Here is an 8583-nt window from a genome sequence, read left to right as displayed (position 1 = left end):
CAAGAGCTCCGGGACACTCAACGGAGTTTTTAATGGAATGACCAGAAATAATGGATGGTGGACAATCTCAGAGACAATTTCTATTGATTTTTAATCTCAGAGACCAAAGTGATGTTTTATGCAAATCTCAGGAACCATTTTGGCTAAAAAGTCGAAAAAAAGAGAGTCTACCTTGATCTTTCTCAAATTTATTAATATGAGTTGGTAAATAAATTTATTCCTAAAAATTAAAATAAACAGATACCGTTCTTCTTGCTATAAAATTTTGAAAATATGGGTACGTGCATTAACCATGTGGTTTCATAAATATACATAGATACAGAATTATTGGTATATAAATACAAAAGTGCTATATATACACTCGTATAAAAGTAAATAGGTACACAAATATATGTAAATACTAGATATTTATACATCTCTTTGTAGATACATCACCTTGAAGAGGACTAATAAATTCAAGTGTAAAAGTAAAAGCACTGTATAAATCTGCATTTTAATTCGACAAAAAGAAATCTCCATTTTAAACTCAAATTAAATGGAGTAGAAAAGTCAAAAGCCGGATATGATATATGGACACATTGGTTGGACATAAAATCAGCATATATCATATGAAGCTTCGACGACATCGGTTTTGTGAAAATAGTTAGGAACTATTTATGAATGGATTATGTTAGAGAGATTAAATTTCTAAATTAAATGATGTAAATGTTGATGATTGAATTATTATTTAAATGTTGATTAATATATTTATTTCTTATTGATGATATATTATTATCCTTTATGAAGAAACATGGTTTACCACTTGCATAAAATGACAACATCAACTCTCTTTTTTCCGTACTTTAAAATCATAAAATTTAAGAAATAATTCTTGCAATTCAAATATCAAATTTGACGCATACTCATAATTAACTATAATGAAAATGCACGTGAAATATGAGTTCGACTAGCCTAAATGAGCTTCGAACTAGAATTTAAGGATGATTTTAAAAATAAACTCCAATCATGCTTCGGTCAAAGAATGAGGATACTCGAGGTAAAGAATAAATTAATCTGAACATATTTTCATATATTAGTAAAATATATTTTCTTTGGATTTTGTATATATGAAAGGGTTAAATGCACTCAATTCTATTGTTTTATTTTATAGGCATTATGCAAAAAAGGAGTGGAAAACAAACTTTTCGGATGTCTAAAGTAATTCTAATGGAGCAAGAGTATACTTTTGTACCAAGACAAATGCATTACAACAAGAAGATAAGCGATATCCGTTTTAGAAATCAAATGGACATGGGAATGCTATCCAATAGATTTTAGGAGAGAACTTAATATCTAGCTTTTATTATTTCCGTTTATTTTTCCTTCCTTAAATAAAAACTTAAAGTCCATGAAGACTATGATTTTAATGGGGATTTAATTAGGATTTTCTTGCCGTTCCTGTGGGTTTTATAAGGAGATTCATTCTCCTTGTTTGATGGAGGAAGCCACCAAATAAACCAAACACATCATATTTCACAAACTGGGGATGCGGCAAGGAAAGACAAGAGGAAGAGCTACTTTGGAGTTTTTCTTTGCTATGGCTACGATGTAGCTTGATCATGAATACTTAATTATCTTGTGACATTGTTATTATCAAGTTTTTATTCTATATTGAGTATCTTTTGCTAACCGTAATATGCTTGATTTTTATTTAGATGCTTGATCACCATCTAGGTTTAGATTATAAGTTGATTTGATGCAAGTTAGAGTCGATGTCATACTTAACTTGGGTTTAGCTTCTTGCAAATGATACCATAAACACCTATTTGTAGATACCACGCAATTAGGGTTTATGTGGTTTTCCAACAATTTCCATAGAGCTTAATGGGTTCTTACTTGTTTAAATTAATCTAGATGTCATAAAGGGTTAACATGTAAAGATACGTTTGATGTCACCCGATGCCATGGCTGTTGAATAGCTGAGGGAAAGTCAATCATCAATATCGAGGAACTACTTGAGCATAACATATTAAGGGAAAATCAATGATCAAGAAAACATGGATTATGTGAGGAAAGGGTTTCACCACATATACCCTGAAATTCGTCACATATGTTTATATGTAACGAATATCATGCATCACAAGGGGCGTCACCTATAGTTTACGTTACGAATTTTTCATTTGTCACTTGTTAGCTCTATATGTGACCCAACTTTCCTCACACATTCTCAGCTCAAATTTCATAGTTGCTTGGAATGTGTGATCACTTATTCTTTCGTCACATACTATGTTAAAATCAATATAAATTTTATATTGTTTTTCTCATTTAATATTTTCATAATTTTGGCTGATAATCTATAATTAAAACTTTAATTTCAATGAATAAGCAAATGAATAATATGAACTACATCATAATGACAATTTATAATTCAATAGAAGTAAATTTTAAATTAGAAACATGTTTGATAAACTAAACATGTTCAAAGAGTGCAAACGTCGCTTAGAAATAATAAACTAAAGATTAAAAAAAAACCTAAAGTAACCTAAGTTTTCCATTATCATAATGAAACCCAACTGGACCATGAAGACCCTTGCGCTGTTGCTACTGTTGGTTGGAGAGCACAAGTAACTAGGCCGATAAAAAATTCTCACAAACCTGCGGAGATACAAGATAAAAAAAATTGAGCACTATACCGCATGCCACAATTAGCAAACTCACTTAATCTTATGTCCATAGTGCACATATTTTAGTTCGGTACAAAACACAATAAATAAAAATAGATTTCAGGATAATACTATCAAACTAAGTATTACAGAAAATAAGCCCAACAACAGTGAAGCCCAAACAAAAACGAACAACTGAGAACCATCTACTTTGTTCTCCACTGTCGATCCGAGAACCAGCCAGCCACCCGATCCGCTGTCCATCGCCGAACTTTCCCTCCTCAAGCACCACTTGCACACATCCATGAACAAGAGACGATCCACAAGAGAGAAGCCAACCATCAAAAAGAAGCTCCAGGAAAATCCCGAGCAACACCGCCAAAAACGGCAAACAACAAGGATAACGTGGTGTTGTGGGAGACAACCAAGCTAGATACAACATCGGAACTCTACACACGAACTCAACAGAAAACATGGCTGAAAAACAAAGCAAGGAAAGGCCATGAAAAGGGAGACCCACGGGAGTTGAAGAAATGGGAAGGCCAAAGAGAAAAATTGGAAGAAACATCAGCAGATGAAAGGGGAGAAGAAAAAAAAAACAATAACAGAAAGCCACCCACCGATCCTAGCCGCAACTAGGATCGACGACAGAAAACAGAACCATGATTGGGGTCACTCACACAAGAAGGTGAGAAGCACCCTCACATAGATTATGCGACGTTTTCATGACATGAAATCTCACCAACAACAATTGTAACTTGTTTATATTGATAAATTATGAACGACATTAATATTCTATTATCTAAAAAAATTTAGTTGTCTACATTTTTTGGACCTTTTATCTTTTTAAGTTTCACTCCACACCTCAACAATTTCTGGCTTAGCCACTAACTTGTATGCTCAACAATTTCTGGGCTAGCCACTGACTTGTATGCTCTCGTTGCTCACTGTCTTGTATAAGGTTGTGGGTTTATAATTTTTTGTTGAATTAGTCTTTTTCATCTCTCTCAATGTCTCTGTCGTCTAGCTCTTCCCGCAGGTCGTGGACCATTGCCTTCACCTTTTCCGCTGGAAGGTACGTGCCGTATACCAAAATTTTCAACCTTCTGCTAAAACTCACACTCATTCTAATTTAAAGCTCGGTAAGTAGGGAGTAGGCATGCATTTGAGAAAAAAGATGACTGTATAACGCAGTTAAATTTTTCTTTTGCATCACAATGAAATATAAGAACTATAGAGCTTTGAAACACAGGTTCTCCAGAAATTTAAATTTTTCCACAGGCATTTTGTCCCAGTACCTTTCATTCACATATTCACCTCTTATATAGGTGTAAGCAGCACTGGCCCTCATCCCAACACCAGCAATCAAGCAACCCTCTAAAAATTTGTGTGGGCCGTGGCACATAATTTCCCCGTTGTTACAGGTTCCATGTTCACTTTCATCAGCATTGACGACAAGATAGGAAGGACGGCCATCAAATACTTTTGGCATAAAAGACCATCTGAGAACAGATGGGAAACCAGCACCACCACGTCCGCGTAGGACAGACTTCTTCATTTCATTGACAATCCAATATCAGCACCTTTAATAACGAGATCTTTGGTTCGGTACCAGTCACCTCGTTTCATGGGACCTTTGAGAAATGGGTCGTGCAACCCATATAAGTTGGTGAAAATCCAGTCTTCATCTTTCAAACCACCAATATAGGCATCAGCACCAAAGTGGATATGAACATCAAAATCATAACCAGATCCACAAGCATTTTTCCCCAGTGATCCAGCTGCATAAGCTTCATTTCTAACTTTTACAAGGTTTAACCGTTCATTCACATATTCACCTCTTATAAAGATGTCAGCAGCACTGGCCCTCATCCCAACACCAGCAATCAAGCAACCCTCTAAAAGTTTGTGTGGGTCGTGGCGCATAATTTCCCTGTCCTTACAGGTTCCAGGTTCACTTTCATCAGCATTGACGACAAGATAGGAAGGACGGCCATCAGATACTTTTGGCATAAAAAGACCATTTGAGACCAGACGGGAAACCAGCACCGCCACGTCCACGTAGGTCAGACTTCTTCATTTCATTGACAATCCAATCGGCACCTTTAATAACTAGATCTTTGGTTCAGTACCGGTCACCTCGTTTCATGGCACCTTTGAGAAATGGGTAGTGCAACCCATATAAGTTGGTGAAAATCCAGTCTTCATCTTTCAAACCACCAAAATGAGTTTTTTTTGGGAGGTGGTGGAGGTGGAGGTTGAGCAGTAGTAGAGGGTGCTGCACCCTGAGTGCTGAAGGATCTAAAAGCTAGGCCCCACTTCGCACCATGATGACAAGCTAAAGCTGCTTTCTGCAGAGAAAGTATACCCTTGATGGGTGCCTACGAATTAACAAGAAGTCAGACTAGTTTATTTCTCCAAAGTGACCTATGCCTATAACATCTACTCTTCAGAGCTAACAAGAAAAACAAAATACAGTTGACATGAAACAACTTCACAGAAACATGCATGAAAAATCCAACATACAGAACCAGAACCATGGTGTAACATTGGTACTATAACAAAGCTGTGGCACATCCGCAACATTCATTTCTTAAAGATTCTACATTTCATGAAGAAGGCAATACAAGTACACGTGCTCTAAGATTGAAATGCAGCTTGTACAACCTCAATTCATCATTCCTAGAACATCTTAACCATATATGTGTTCCCTTTTAATTTGCCTACACCAAGCTACACGTGTTTGACCTGGAAGATAGTCTCACACAAAATTGAACCTAGACCTACATTGAATTAACTCAATAAGCCTAAGAGGACTCCCCGCTATATCCCCAAGCGGTTTTTATCCGAATAGAAACAGTAACGATGGAGGTGACAAATAATTTAGACCGAAAGACTCGCAATCCATTTGAAGCCTAAGGTCAGAACCTTTCTCCAATCAAGCCCAAGAAAAGACGGGTGGGGGTGGGCACGGTGCGGTTCCACCCCTAAACCGGAACCAAAACCGAAAAATATCAACAGTTCGGTTCGGTGAATTTCTGCTTAAATTTATTACTAAAACCTTACGGTTCGATCTACACCAGTTCCGATTCAATTATTGCCAGTTTACGGTTCCGAATACTAAATTATTTGAACACCAAATCATCATGCATTCAAATACATCTTCTAAAACTGATTATATAAAGTTGCATCCAACACGTCTTTTCTAATGCAAATGTCTTTGGTAGTGACACCAAGTCAACAAAAAGAGACAACTAACAGAAAACCTAGCTGAGCTCCAATGCTAAACTTATTATCCAAAGCTACGAGCTAGATGCCCCAAAACATCTCACTCAAACAATTTAACTATCCCATCCCATATGATCTCCTTCATGCATCAGTTAATTATATATCTTATTCGTTGAATTCAAAAGTATATCTCTTACAACTCAAACTAGTAAGGAAAGTGCTAAAAAATTAAAGTTACATACATACCATCACTAGTAAAAGGTGATAAGTTAGGACTGAATAGTTTATGAATCCCCAATGCTAGATGTGCCAACATTCCTTTTTTTCTAGAACATATAAAAATCAAGAACTCATTAGAAAATAAGAAAGTAAGCATGCAACAAAACAAGAGAAAAAACAAAAACAAAGTAATGAAAAATAAATATTCATACATGTTTCAAGTGCTTCATAAAACTCTATATCTTCCAAGATTGTCTCGTCGTCTAAAATTGAGATCTTATCTGACATAATAAAAATAAAATAAAAAAAGGAAAAAGTAAACAAGGATAAACGAACCATAACCTTCCAACCCCTGTTGAGTATCCATCTCTTGCAGGTTTAACACATAATGTTTCACAATGAAGCCTTGAGGTCAATTCATGCCATAGATTTGGTATTGATGAACTAATGAGATCTTCTTTTCTCCTCACAGTGAAGATAGATTCTTGATTTTTGTCGTCAGTTGTGCCACTGCAAAGCAACCAAAAAAACAAATTGTTAATTAACCTTCATATCATGTTAGAAGGGGTAAACATTCTATGAACGTACTAATTTCAGCACAGTTGAACACTTTATTTTTCCCCGGGTAATAGTGTTGTCAATTAGAGTGTTGTTTTTCCTTTAGCTTTAACTGGTGCTCCATCTTAGTTCTTGAAACTTTAGTTTGAGATAGGTTGTTATACATCACCCTCATGCTTTCATCAATATGACTTACATTTCACATTTTCGTTACAGGTAGCAGAGGGGCATTTGCTTATGCCTTTCAAGGAGGTGAACCTCAAATAGATAAGTGAGTCTGGGACTCTGATGGATGATTGTTATATATTTATCTTGTCTATTTCTTTTGATGTTACAGAATTAAAGAAAAGTAAATTGTTTTTATTCCTAAAATTTTGAATTCTACTGCAACTGAAGCTTTCGCAGAAACTGAACCACATAACCAATTGAACCAACTAAACCACAAAGAAGAAGAGATTCCTAACAATTCTGAAATTTCAAAGGTGAAGACTCTACAACTGATTCCTAGCAATTTTTTTTCAAACACAAAATCTTTACCTAAGAAGACCTCCACTTCCTGAAATTTCAAAGGTGAAGACTCTACACTCCACCCCACACCAAAGAAGAAAACCATTTTGGCAGTACTCCAGCTCAACAAATGGCCCTAAATGAAAAAAGGAGGGGGGGTGGGCAAATTAAAGCCAATGACATTTCTATAGAATCTACGAACTTAAAACACCCTTATTGAACCCCACAGACCATCTATATACAAATGGCCCTAAATGCAGGACAAGAGTCACATGACTCAATTAGACAATATTAATCACACATATATAGTGCAGGTACAAGAGAATGGAAATCTAGTGGAACTCAACCATATTCCTAATCTCAATTTCAAATATAAAAAAGATAGAGAAAATACCAAGGAGGGAGGATAGAGGACGAAGAGTGCCATTGCAGAAGCTGAGGTTGTGGGTTGCCTGAGGAATCGTTGATATTTTTGGATGAGAGGCCATGGTGAGGGTCGGATCTCAAATGTGCGAAATGGGGGAATGGGGATGTGAAAGGGCTGAGGCCGAGTGAGTGAGAGGAGGGAGAGGTGAGTGAGACTCTGAGTGAGTGAAACCTAATTGGGATGGGATCCCATACTTTGCAACTCGGTGAAGCTCATTTGTCAACTTATTATATCATGACTTGTGTGTATATTAATTAATTAATAGGTAAATTACACTTTACCACCTCAGGTTTGGGATCAATTTCAATTTCTTACACCATCTTTAAAACATTTCACTTTCATACCTCAAGTACTATTTTATTTCAATATAATACATCTGTTACGTTTTTCATCCATTGATCTGTTAAGTGGTGACGTGGCTGCCACATTTATGTCACGTGGCTGCCAGATATGCACCACGTGGCAAAAAAAAATATTTTTTTAACTTTTTTCTATAAAAAAACCTTAATATTCTAAATTAAAATTAAAATATATTTTTAACTTTTTTTAACTTTTTTAACTTTGTGCAAGTGTTTGTGAGGTGGTTGTTATACAAGTGGATAGTGGTTTTGGGAAAGCAGTTTCAGGAAGTTCCAGTCCTTGTATTCGAGACTGGGGATACTGGAAAGTGAAAACACAAATTATTTTATTTTCCAAATTTTAAAAATTTCGTCATGATTACGTCACACCGACTAATGTTAGACTTGGTGGCTGGGAGACTGGAAACACAAATTTGGATTATTTTCCAAAGAAGGCAGGTCGTCTTCCCTCCTATTTGGATGTCTTTTCATTCTTTTTTATCGATCACGGTTAAGTAATGTCAACATTATATATTAATTTTTTTTATAGAGATAATAAGATAAAAAATAATAGAAATATAAAATATTGACGTGATTTAACTATGACCGCACAAATAAGAGGAAATAAAAAGAATATCCAAACAGAATAGCAGACAATTTATCT

General features: G+C 35.7%; 1 long non-coding RNA gene across 1 annotated transcript; it reads right to left on the bottom strand.

Annotated features, from left to right (window-relative positions):
- Positions 1 to 3895: 3895 nt before the first annotated feature.
- On the bottom strand, positions 3896 to 7765 carry LOC148689884 (uncharacterized). Its single transcript, XR_015957744.1, has 4 exons — positions 7549 to 7765; positions 6302 to 6599; positions 6117 to 6196; positions 3896 to 5023 (listed from the first exon to the last, which is right to left on the bottom strand). It is a non-coding gene; the product is annotated as an uncharacterized LOC148689884 (long non-coding RNA).
- Positions 7766 to 8583: the final 818 nt, after the last annotated feature.

The sequence above is a fragment of the Pyrus communis genome, chromosome 16, assembly GCF_041283825.1.
Source record: "Pyrus communis isolate YQ-2024b chromosome 16, ASM4128382v1, whole genome shotgun sequence".
NCBI lineage: Eukaryota > Viridiplantae > Streptophyta > Magnoliopsida > Rosales > Rosaceae > Pyrus > Pyrus communis.
Note: the sequence above shows the minus strand (reverse complement) of the source record. Positions and strands in the feature narration are given on the sequence as shown.